This window comes from Drosophila serrata, unplaced genomic scaffold, assembly GCF_035046125.1.
Source record: "Drosophila serrata isolate PLE 108 unplaced genomic scaffold, ASM3504612v1 contig_228, whole genome shotgun sequence".
NCBI lineage: Eukaryota > Metazoa > Arthropoda > Insecta > Diptera > Drosophilidae > Drosophila > Drosophila serrata.
The window spans coordinates 392765-403607 of record NW_028257126.1 but is presented as its reverse complement, the minus strand read 5'-3'; the positions used below and the strand labels follow the sequence as shown (position 1 = coordinate 403607).

The 10843-nt window shown below is 40.0% G+C and overlaps 1 protein-coding gene across 5 annotated transcripts in view; it reads left to right on the top strand.

Annotated features, from left to right (window-relative positions):
• Positions 1-89: 89 nt before the first annotated feature.
• LOC110188097 (Shal K[+] channel interacting protein) overlaps positions 90-10843 on the top strand; it is a 148085-nt gene continuing 137331 nt past the window's right edge. For all 5 annotated transcript variants that reach the window (XM_086829894.1, XM_086829893.1, XM_086829891.1 and 2 more), the window contains exon 1: positions 90-198. The gene's annotated coding sequence lies outside the window, so the exon portion shown is untranslated. The remainder of the gene's footprint in view (positions 199-10843) is intronic.

Here is a 10843-nt window from a genome sequence, read left to right as displayed (position 1 = left end):
GTAGCAAAAATAAACCGAAAATAAAAAACAATCGAAAACGGATTTCTCCGAAATGTCTTATATAATCTCCTTGAAATATTAAATTCTAGTTTTCTTAATTATTATATATTTTAATAATTAATAATATTCTCCTTCATTTCAGTTATTTGCTCAGAAGACTTTGGCACACAAAAGGCAATGGTGATATTCAATGTATAGGTAAGTTTGATTTAAATATAAAATAAGATATCAATTATTAGCATATAATTTTATTTCTTTTTCCGACTTTAGTTTATTTTAATCATCAGACTTTGCCTTTAATACCGTCTTTACTATTTTTCTTTACAATATAGGCTACCACTTTTGTGAGCCCTTCCTTTTAATTCACTTTGCCATTTGTTGGTTCTTTTCTTGAGCGCTGTAATTAATGTCTTGTGGCCCCGACGTCAAGTGTTCACTGTACAGGGGAGTACTTTTTGCAGTCACTGTAGTTTGCAGCAGTTGAAGAGCCCACCATGTCTGGCTGTAGGCATGGGCCTACAATCGACGACGCCTCCACACACACACTCTAGATGCCACTTTCCGCCCCACTGTCCTGGTCCTCCGCCTCCTCCTCCTCCTCCTGCTCCCTCTAGCTCCTCCTCCTCCTCCAGTGTGTCCCTCTAGCTCCTCCTCCTTCCATTCCTACCTCCTTTTCCTCCTCCAATTCCTTGTCGCCCGCCCTGTTTCAGTCTTGTCCTGATTCCCGCGCCCCAGCTACAATTGCAATTTGTGCACTTTACGCTGCCGGTTTGAAAATTGTGCACACACACACACACACACACATGGTAGAGGGAAAAGCGGGGCAAGTGTGGGCGGAAAAGAGGAGAGGAGGAGGGTACATTACGAGTGAAAATTTTTGTATCTTTGCAAGTTGTTGTTCTACAGGGGAAAAATATCTCCCCAGAGATTGTCAGCAGTCATTCATTAGCAAATATTCTGAAAAATTATAAATTTCTTATATCAAAAATAAGGTTTTTAAGGGATCACTGGAAAATTTAAAAATACATATATTTTAAATGATGTTTCATTAATTACTTATTGATTTAATGAGTTTTTAATTATACTAAATCTCTTAAATAGAAATATGTGATTTCTTTTAACTATATCTAAAGTTTAAAGTAAAATACAATAGTATAACATATATTTTTATTTTGTAAATGTATAAGTATATAATATATTTCTCCCAGTGCATTCCCGACCAATATCTGCCCGTCATTGTCGTCGTTGTCGCCCGAGATGCAACAGCAGTGGTGAGCGTGCAGCTAGCTGCATGCCACATAGTTGCTTCTCACTTGAAAAAGTTGCTCATTTTTACACACTTTATTTTTGGTGCACTCCTCCAGGTTTCATTCGAGTTGAGTTGAGTTTTTGAGTTCGGTTCAGTTTGGTTTTTGGCTTCGTTCCCTGCCATGTACCCGGCTCCGCTTTTGTTGCACTTACAACTTGGAACATTGTTTCAGCACTTAAGCGACACACACAACTGGCAAACTAAGCAACCAGCAACAGCGGCAACAGCAGCAGCAGCAACAAGGTGAAAGAGGGCCCAGAGGTGGCACTGATTCAGAGGGAGGAGAAAGAGGTATCGGGATCGGGTTCGAGTTGGGATCCAAAGAGCCGGAGCAGATGAGCAACAGCATTCACTTTGCACCCCCCACAGAGATGTGTGTGCGCTCAAATGTTTAAACATTGTGGCAGCCACAGGAATGAGGCAGGAGAGGCAGGGGAGAGAGGTTGCAGCTCCTCCAAAAGCAATCCCAAAAACTGAACTGAACCCGAAAAGCGAACCAATCCGCATACACACACATCAGCACTAACACTAACACACAGGCACTGCTTTTGTTTGAAGTTTGTCTTCGAATGGAAAACTTTTGTGAAAATTAATTACGAATTCGTGAGGTCAATCGTTTTTCGGTGATAATCGAGTGGGTGCCAAGCCCCGGGAAAGGTGGGCACTTTTCCCTGGATTGCCCAGAAAAAGGGGGGAGTGCAGAGAGACAGGTTGTTGTTTAAATGTGCGCCTTCCAGCAGGGGGCCGAGTGTGTGAGAGTCCGAGTGCATTTTCAGTTTTTCTCCCCCCTCCTCCCGGTTTTCTTTCTCGGTATTTTCCAACCACTTTTGCCTCATCATCGGCAGCTAAATGATGTTTTTTTTTTGGGAGTATCTTATGGGGAATGCTTGGAATACTCTCTCCATTTTATCTTTTGGAAAATTAATTGAGTGTATTGAGCTTAAAGAATTGCTTAGTAGAAAATTTATACCAATATACATATATTTTTATAAAGATATATATACCCAAATTAAGCTCAATTATTTAATTTGCATTTGTAATTTGAAATAAAGTTATTATTTCTTATTATGTTGCCTTTTCTCTTTGGTTGTTTTGTCTACGAATTATTAAAATTGGCTTGAGGCTACTTAATATCATTTCAATTACAAACACGCAATGATTATTCTAAGGAAAATTATATTAAAATGGAAAACTTAACTTGGTTTCAATTAATAGATTTCGTATTAGCAAAACAACAAAGTTTTCTACAAATACTTTTTCAATAATCTAAGGAGAACTCAAGGATTCGATTCCTTAAAGTTCTCCTTCATTGTCCTTAGCAGTTTGTTGCTTGTTGTTCGTTTATAATTTGGTAATTTGCAGTTTCGTCGTCGTCAACATTGTCGTGCCAAAGATTTTATAATTTTACTCACATTTTCGGAAGTGGCTTCTCCGCAAGCGATGCTGTTGCTGCTATTGCTGTTGTTGCTGTTCCTGCTGCTGCTGCTGCTGCTGCTGTTGCTGTTGCTGCTGCTGCTGTTGCTGCTGCATTTTGCATAATTTTCCATTCGGCTGTGGCCTGGGCTTGTTGCGTGTCTGCCTTGGCAAGTCGTGAGGCGTAATTAAAGAGTTTATTTTATGATTTGCGGTTCGTTGATGCTGCTGCAGAGGCTCCTTGGCGATGCTGATGCTGCTGCTGTTGCCTGGGTGGCCCGAAAGTCGAAGTTGATTTTCCAGATGAGCGTCTTTTTTCCCAAAGGTGCCTCGCAGCTAGTCGAGCATGGCATGCAGCAAAGGCAGCAGCACCAGCAGCAGAAGTCTTGGCTCGAAGGAGAGCCAGCCTTTGACGTTGTCATCGCACTTGTCAGCAGCACGACATTGTCCCCCAAAGTCTCCCCACTATATACCATACCCATAAACCGTTTTCGTGTCCTTTGCCAGGCCCTCGAGCTATTCGACTCTTTGGCTGGATGATTCTGAGTCGTCTTGTTTGCTTTGGCATATTGGGGAGACATCCTCGACAGGCACTAATTTTAACTAAATAACTTTGATGAGTTGGCTTTGGGGCCTTGAGGCTTGAACCTTTTGCTTTCTGAGCTTAACCTTTGTTTAACCTTTCTTAAGCTGCACTTTTTTCCTTCTCTCTCCCGTTGTTGTATAGTCGAGGGCAATCTAACATATTTGTTTAGGTGCTGCCGCCTGGCTGATGTCCTTTGAAAAGGATTGTGTTTGTATATTTAATATATTCAACGCACATATGGCGTCGAAATCAAAAAACCCCAGCCTAAATGCTTTAATTAAATGAAATCTCATGGTTTTTGTGACGGGACAGATCGAGGGTGAGAGAGGGTAAGGGTAAGGAGGGGGGAACAGGACATTGGCCGGTCCTGTGTAACACGTTTCACAGTTGCACGCACAACTATGCGAGATGCTGGTCCACCGAGGAGGAGGAGGAGGAGGAGGTCCATGGAGGTCCGAGGGTTGTCAGAGGTCTGGCATTCAAAAATTGAAAAACCAAAATTTAAGCTGGGCCAGCTTTTTGAATTTATGACCAAATGGCACACACACACACACACACACACACTCAAATTCAGGGAGGAATACGCATGGGAATGCATGTAAAAACTGTAAAGGATCAGCCATGGCTTTCCAGCAATGGCAGTGGTGGTGGTGAGGAGGAGAAGGGGGCTAGTTTTCCTGGATTTTCGGGGTGGCGATTGCGTAACACGTAATGGCATGAGCAACGAACATATATTATATGAAGGCAGGGAGCATCAACGTATATGCCTGGGAAATACATTTGATTAAAAGTTGATAAATTACCTCAAAAAACATTAGAGTCGGCACGAAGTTGGAATTTCATATAATACGGCATGGAAATCTGCACAAATCTTGTAGGGAATATAATTGAATGGATTAAAGAGACGACTCATAGGAAATATTACAGTATATTTAGCAATATTAATTTTCATAATGCAGAAATGTTTCTGTGCCTTTGACTTACCATTCACAATACACAAACAGAATAAAGTGGAAATCCATTTCAAATTACTTTTGGGCATCACAAAACACATGAACCTGTTCATTTCCTGAGGATTCCGAAAGATCATTTTCCTAACCACTTTCAAATTACTTTGTTTCATCCCTCTGGCCAACCCAAATCCCCTTTGATTGCAGCATTTCCAATGCTCACTTACCTTTTGCAGGTATTTCGCATTTGGCTCAATGAAGATACATGCCTTTCGGATGGACATTCTCTCTCCTTTAATCCCGAAACCAAAATCGGTTGCAAGAGGGACAGGACATGTCCCCTTCCTAACCTATCCTCTTGGCATAATGTGACACGTTTCGGGGGTTGTTTTCTAATCCCAAACCGAAGCAGACTCCAGAATAGAACACAGAGTGTGAGAGAGAGATGGTGTGGGATCATGATGGTAGGGGCTAGGGAATGTGCCACAACCTGACACTCTGGTGTCGGAGTTGTGAAATCAGGCAGCAAAAATTGCTCGGCTTACCTGAGCAGCAGCAGCAGCAGCTCATCATATCCCAGGAGCAGCAGGAGCAGCATCCGAGAAGCATCTGCAAGATGGACACACAAAAAGACAATTATTCATGTATGCATTGGACTATAATGCTCTGCTCGGCATGAAACTCTCTTGAATGGGGCAGCATTTCACTTTGCATTATGTAAAACATTTTCACAGGCGACAAACATTTGCATGATTAACCATAATTGAAAATCTGAAAGATACGTTGGGAGCAGGAGGAGGAAGAGGAAGAGGAGTGGAGACAGGTGGCCAACCCAGCTTGCAGCTTGGGGATTGTAAGTCCAATCAGTAGCGCTCCATTCAACTCAATTTATCTACGCATGCCAGGCAGCCAACCTTTGGATTTCTGAGCCAGCTTCTGTCTGTTGTCAGTGAGTCATTTCAGCTCGGTTTAGTTCAGCTAACTTGAGCTGTGGGTTGCCTAGAGATTTTCCCCACTTTCCTTTGCCTGCCCCTCGAGCTTCGGCTCTTTCGGTTGCCCATTTGAAGTCACGCCCTCTTGTAAGCTTTTCTGGAATGCGATGATGATAATGATGATGATGTTGGGCTTGTTCTTGGGGACTCCTAAGATTGGCTTTCTTGGCTAAAACATTTGCTGGAGATTGCTGGAAAATTGATAGTGTTATAATTACACTAATCAGTTGAAGTAACCTAGAAGAATCTGATACAGGTGCTTATATATCATATAAAATGTATGTTTACATATTTAAATTGTTGAAATTCTTATAGATTAGTTTAATATCTAAGAATCTCTTGTCAAGTTTAATATCCCTTACATCATTATGAGCTAATATTTAAGACATAACCTGAGTTTGCTCTAATTATTATTATGATTTGTAAAGGGGAAATCCCTTTTGGACTTTTTAACACCGCCAAATCGGCATATATAATCTGAACCTGAACTGTGCCCTATAACTGTAATTTAAAACTCATTCATAATTGAATCTAGGGTATATTGTGCAGGAAAATGCTTCCTGCTCATTAATGTTGCAAGAAGGGAAAACGAGTATCCAACAAACGACCAACATTGAGGCAAAGGTAATCAGTCAAGTGCAACTTTTTCCAGGTTTTCCCTCTTGGCTTTTCTTCCTCTCTGAGCCTGAGTCTGCCTGCCAGTGGCTTTTGTTCTTTGGGGCTAATGGGAGGCTTCCTGTTTAGACGGTTTTGTTGCTTTAATTAGTTGATCGCACGTGATATGGCCCCCTCTGACTTCTGGCTATGCACAGAGGCAAAATATTTACTTATTCAGACAACAGATATAAATTATAAAAAGGAAGAATTGTCAATCAAATAAGGAAATACTTTAGATATTAGCTTATAATCTTTGCAATATCTTTAGATATTTTATTTTGCCCTCAAAGTTTAAAGTATTTATTTTTCTTCGTGTAACTCTTCCAGTATCTTTTTGCTTTTGTTGTTATATTAGCACTTGTCCAGCTTTAAATTGCTTGTAAAGATTATCTCTGGAAAACTCACACTCAATTTGCGCGGCTACTTTAGCATGCATATATGAGAGGCATAATCTGTGCAAAATCTTAAGTAGCTTACAATGAGGGGCGGCGTATGTATCTATGTATGTTTGTCTGTAGTTCTGGCCCGGCCCGAAGACAATGTGTAGCTGTTGGTATACTTGACCATATACCAGACATTCTCTATCCTTGTAAGCCAAAGGATACATAAATTGCAGATGTGCGGAGCCTGAAGGAGCGGACAGAAATTGCTTGGCCAAATGCACAGCTGTTGCCAACAAATCTACAAGCAATTCGAGTTTCAACTGAAATAACAATAATACCCACACACACACAGCAGTTGTTGCTTCCGCTTCATGTCCTTGTCACTCCTTGTAGTTGTTGTTGTTGTGCTAGTTATCCTTGTTGTTGCTGCTGGCTGGCAGTTGTCGTTCGTTTGTTTGTAATTTGATGCGCGCTTTTAGTTAATTGTGGCATCAGGACATGAACATTTTGGGCTATGCGCAATAAGTAAAGCCTCTTCCTCTGTTGCTCTTTTGTGGCATAAACGGTGGTACAGTGCGTACTAAAAATATATATATTATAGCTTTATTCTATATGAGAAAATTAAGCAGAAAAAGATAAATTTGTACAATAATTGCAATGCGCTGTCTGGTAATTAAAGAGACCTACATAAGTATAAATTGTACAACTTAATATATAGTAATTTTAGATATGCTTTATTACAAAAATGAAAACAAAAAAGACACAAACGTTTTGAAAATATTTTTCAAACATTTCCCGAAGTTATATAAATATTATGGAACATATTACAATTATGTATTAAACTTTTTAAATTCATTTAAAATAAAATTTCTATTTTTATATTAGATTCATATTCTGAGTTACCTAAAATTGTTTTGTGTAAAAATGTATTGTACTTTTGCCATACAAAAATATTTATCAATATCGCATATATATAGTTTTGTTACGGACTGTATGGACTCTTATAGTTCCTGTGAATTGCCGGCCAAGTGACATTTTGTCGCAGTTGTTGCTGTCAATGTTTTGTGTGTGTGCGTATGTATCTGTGTGTATCTGTGGGCTGGCCACTCGTATTTCTCGGTTTTTGATCGCTTTGTTAGGCCAAACACAAAATCGGGAGGTTTGAGTTGGAGAATATTGGGTATTAAATTTGCCACTGCACTTGTTACTCACTCTCTCCCTGCCCTGGCATATTTTAGTTAATTAATTTTGTGGTCAAGTGCAGGCAGCAAATCGTCTAATATAAATGTATATATGGATTGGAACACACACAGACAGGACTTTGATTGGCAAGTGATTCCGAGCTGTCTGGACTCCTGGATCCTTTGATTGGTATGCAGCAGTTCCTCCTTATTTTAATTGCATTTGGCGAATATACGGAATAGGTGAAAGGAAGCCTATTAGGCCGAATCTCTCTCTCTCTCTCTCTCTCTGTGATGATGGAATGTTTTTGTGAATTATTATGCGTATTTAAAACCAAAGCATTTGTGCAATTATTGCTAGCAAATTCACACACAGCCAATCGAATATATAATTGGAAATTGCGGTTGTCTTTTCATGTCAGAATGCTGTCTTAATGCCAGAGAATATAATTCATATTTTGGTTATTATCAATTACCAAACAGATGGCGAGGCTCTTTTGAGTCTGTGAGGCATAATAATTGAAGAAATATATAATTTAATATGTTAAAATCAAATGCTTGAAAGCCTTTTGAAAAGATGCATAGCTATAATTATATTACCTATTTTTATGCAAAGGAATTTTAAATATTTATGTATATACACCTGCTAAGTGCACCTACAAATACTCAAATAGCAAATTCGAACAAGACATGTATATTATTTACTCATAAAGTATGTAAACCATACTTGCTGCTTCCCCCATGTAATCTTGCTATTAATGGCAACAAGAAGTTTGAATCTGAATGTTGCATGATTAATTAATGAAAATTACCCAAACATCCGCCCCAAATGGCCTTGCCCCAAAATCAGGCCAAAAACATTGAGTTCAACTTGAACTGCGAAACATTTTCACATTTTCCCCACCTCACTTAAGCCGTGTGCTCATTACTTATTGAAGCACTTTACAAAAGTTACAAAATTACAATATTTTTTCGTCGTAATTATGCTTGGCATATGCGCAGATTTCAACAAGTTTTCGGCCATTCAGCAACCCCTGCAATTGGGGTTAAAAAAAAGTAAGAGGTATCGATTTGCCAGGAGAGAGTCCTTTCAGTTTGTGAATTTCCATCAATCTCGACACATTTTCGTATGCATAGGAAATAAAAAAATATATTAATGGGTTGAAGCCGAACCCACTTGACCAGTTGGACATCGTCCCGGCCAACATTAGTCATCTTTGGCTAAATGCTATTTGAGTTTCGCATTTCAGGCTTTTATGGTGGATGCTGCTGCCTGGTTGCCAGGATCGGAACGAACGCCTTTCTTTTATTGGATTTCTCGAGTAGGACGACTTGGGGTCCAGTCCACTGATTAGCGTTTTGCATGCGAAATGCATAAATCACTTTACTGGAGGAGGAAGGAACGAACTGCTGCAATTGCCATTTGGTCTGCGGCCACGTCGTTGACATTTTTATTGCCTGAGAAAATAGAATTTTTTCCCTTATTTACTCGTCGCTCTCTCCTACTCACTCGGCTGCCTGCAGTTTATCTTAATTTTTTTTTGTGATAAAAACGAGATTTAGCTGCATAAATTTTATTTTTTATCGCAACTAAATGGCCGCAAATGCTCAGCGGCTGATATGCTGGGCTAAATAAAATAAATTGTCAATAAATAATACAGCAAAATAAAGAGTTTGGGCGACGCATCCAAGTCCTTGGCAGTGGGCGTTGATCTCAATGTGGCTCCGCGTCCTGGCCAAGTCATAAAAGCTGAATATGCAAGGCATGAATCATGGTCAACAATAAAATTAACTGATTGTTAAGAGCAAATAAAACATGAGAGTGCTGCCAAAGGGGCAAGAGGAATTAGAGAGAAGGAAAGAATTTTAAATTCAATTTTAGAGAGCTCGCAAACTCTTTAAGAATTAATTAAAATAGGCAATAATATTAAGAATTTAATGCTTGGACCGCCTCTGACCTCTAGCCATCCTTCTCGATTTAGCTTTCTTCCTGCTAATATGCAACATAAAGCCGTAACTTAATTTACTGCCAAGAACGGGCAACTACTGTAAACGGAAAAGGCTAAAGCCAAGGCTAAAAGCGTAATAGGGAAAAGTCTTTTACTAATTGAGGCCAAAGAAGCGGCAGCAGGAATTATGAGCACGAAAAGAAAATAATAATTTTATTTTACAGTTTTTTATGTGCGTTGTTGTGCTATTCTTTGTTTTTACTCCGGGTGCTGGTGCTGCTGTTGTTGTTGCTATTTGTTCCTTAATAGCCGTCAAGATTCTTGGAAAGAAATAAAGCAAACGGCGCAGGGCGCACAGGAAAACCAAAGACGAACCCTTTTCTCAGGCTCCCCAAATGTGCGCAAGCGTTGAGCTGTGAAAAAGCACAACAGCAGCAGCAACAGCAACAGCAGCAACTGCAACTCCAACAGCAACGCAAAGTGGCAGCAACGGCGACGCGAGGCAGCCAAGTGAAGTGGCGTGTGGCGTCATCAGGTTGCAGATGCTGCTCCTGCTGCTCCCTGACTGCTGAGGAAAAAAATGCGTTCTACTTAATGTTGCATGCATTTATAGCAAATATTTCCCATGCCCCACGCCTTGGCCTGCCCACAATTGCTAATGATGCAGGAGCAGCGGCAGTGCCAGCAGAAGGAGCAACATAAGGAGTTGCACGGAGAAAAATGAATAATAAAAGTAGAAAATTTATAAAAATTGAAAAATTCTAGTAAAGTATGCTAAAATATATGAGGATAAAATTAAAATTATTCTTGGGACCAATTAAAATAAGAAGATAATGACAGGAAGCTGTAATAGGTAGCTAGTCTCAGTTTAATCTCTATCATATATATTGAGTTAAGTTAACCTTTCAGAATAACCACTTGGGAATTATAAAAGGAGAATTAAATGGAAATTTAAAGATCATGCAACATCTGCTCACAAGATATTTAAAGTCGAGTTGGATTCTTTGTATGCTTTATGTACAATTATTTTGTTCGGTGTAGTCTTAGCAGGGAGTAACCTCTCCTAGATCCCATTCCCAGCCTGATGCCAGTGCAACTTAGTTGGCGCTCTTGTCATTAAGCTGTGCAGCATTTACAGTTCTTGCCCGCTGGCTTCGCTAAGCTTGGCTTACTACTTTTCGATTTAACTGCTGATAGCTTTTGAAGTTCGAGTAAGTTACGTAGTGCACTTGGCGCACACTTATCTATCATTATCATCAGTAACTCACAAACACACACACACAGAGGCACACATCGTGGCAACTTTTCTATTACGCTGCAACTGCACTTATCGTCATCAGCAGCAGCAGCAGCAGCAGCAGCAGCAGCAGCAGCAGCAGCAACATCTCCTGCACAGCAGCAACATCGGCTTCAAGTGCAGCCA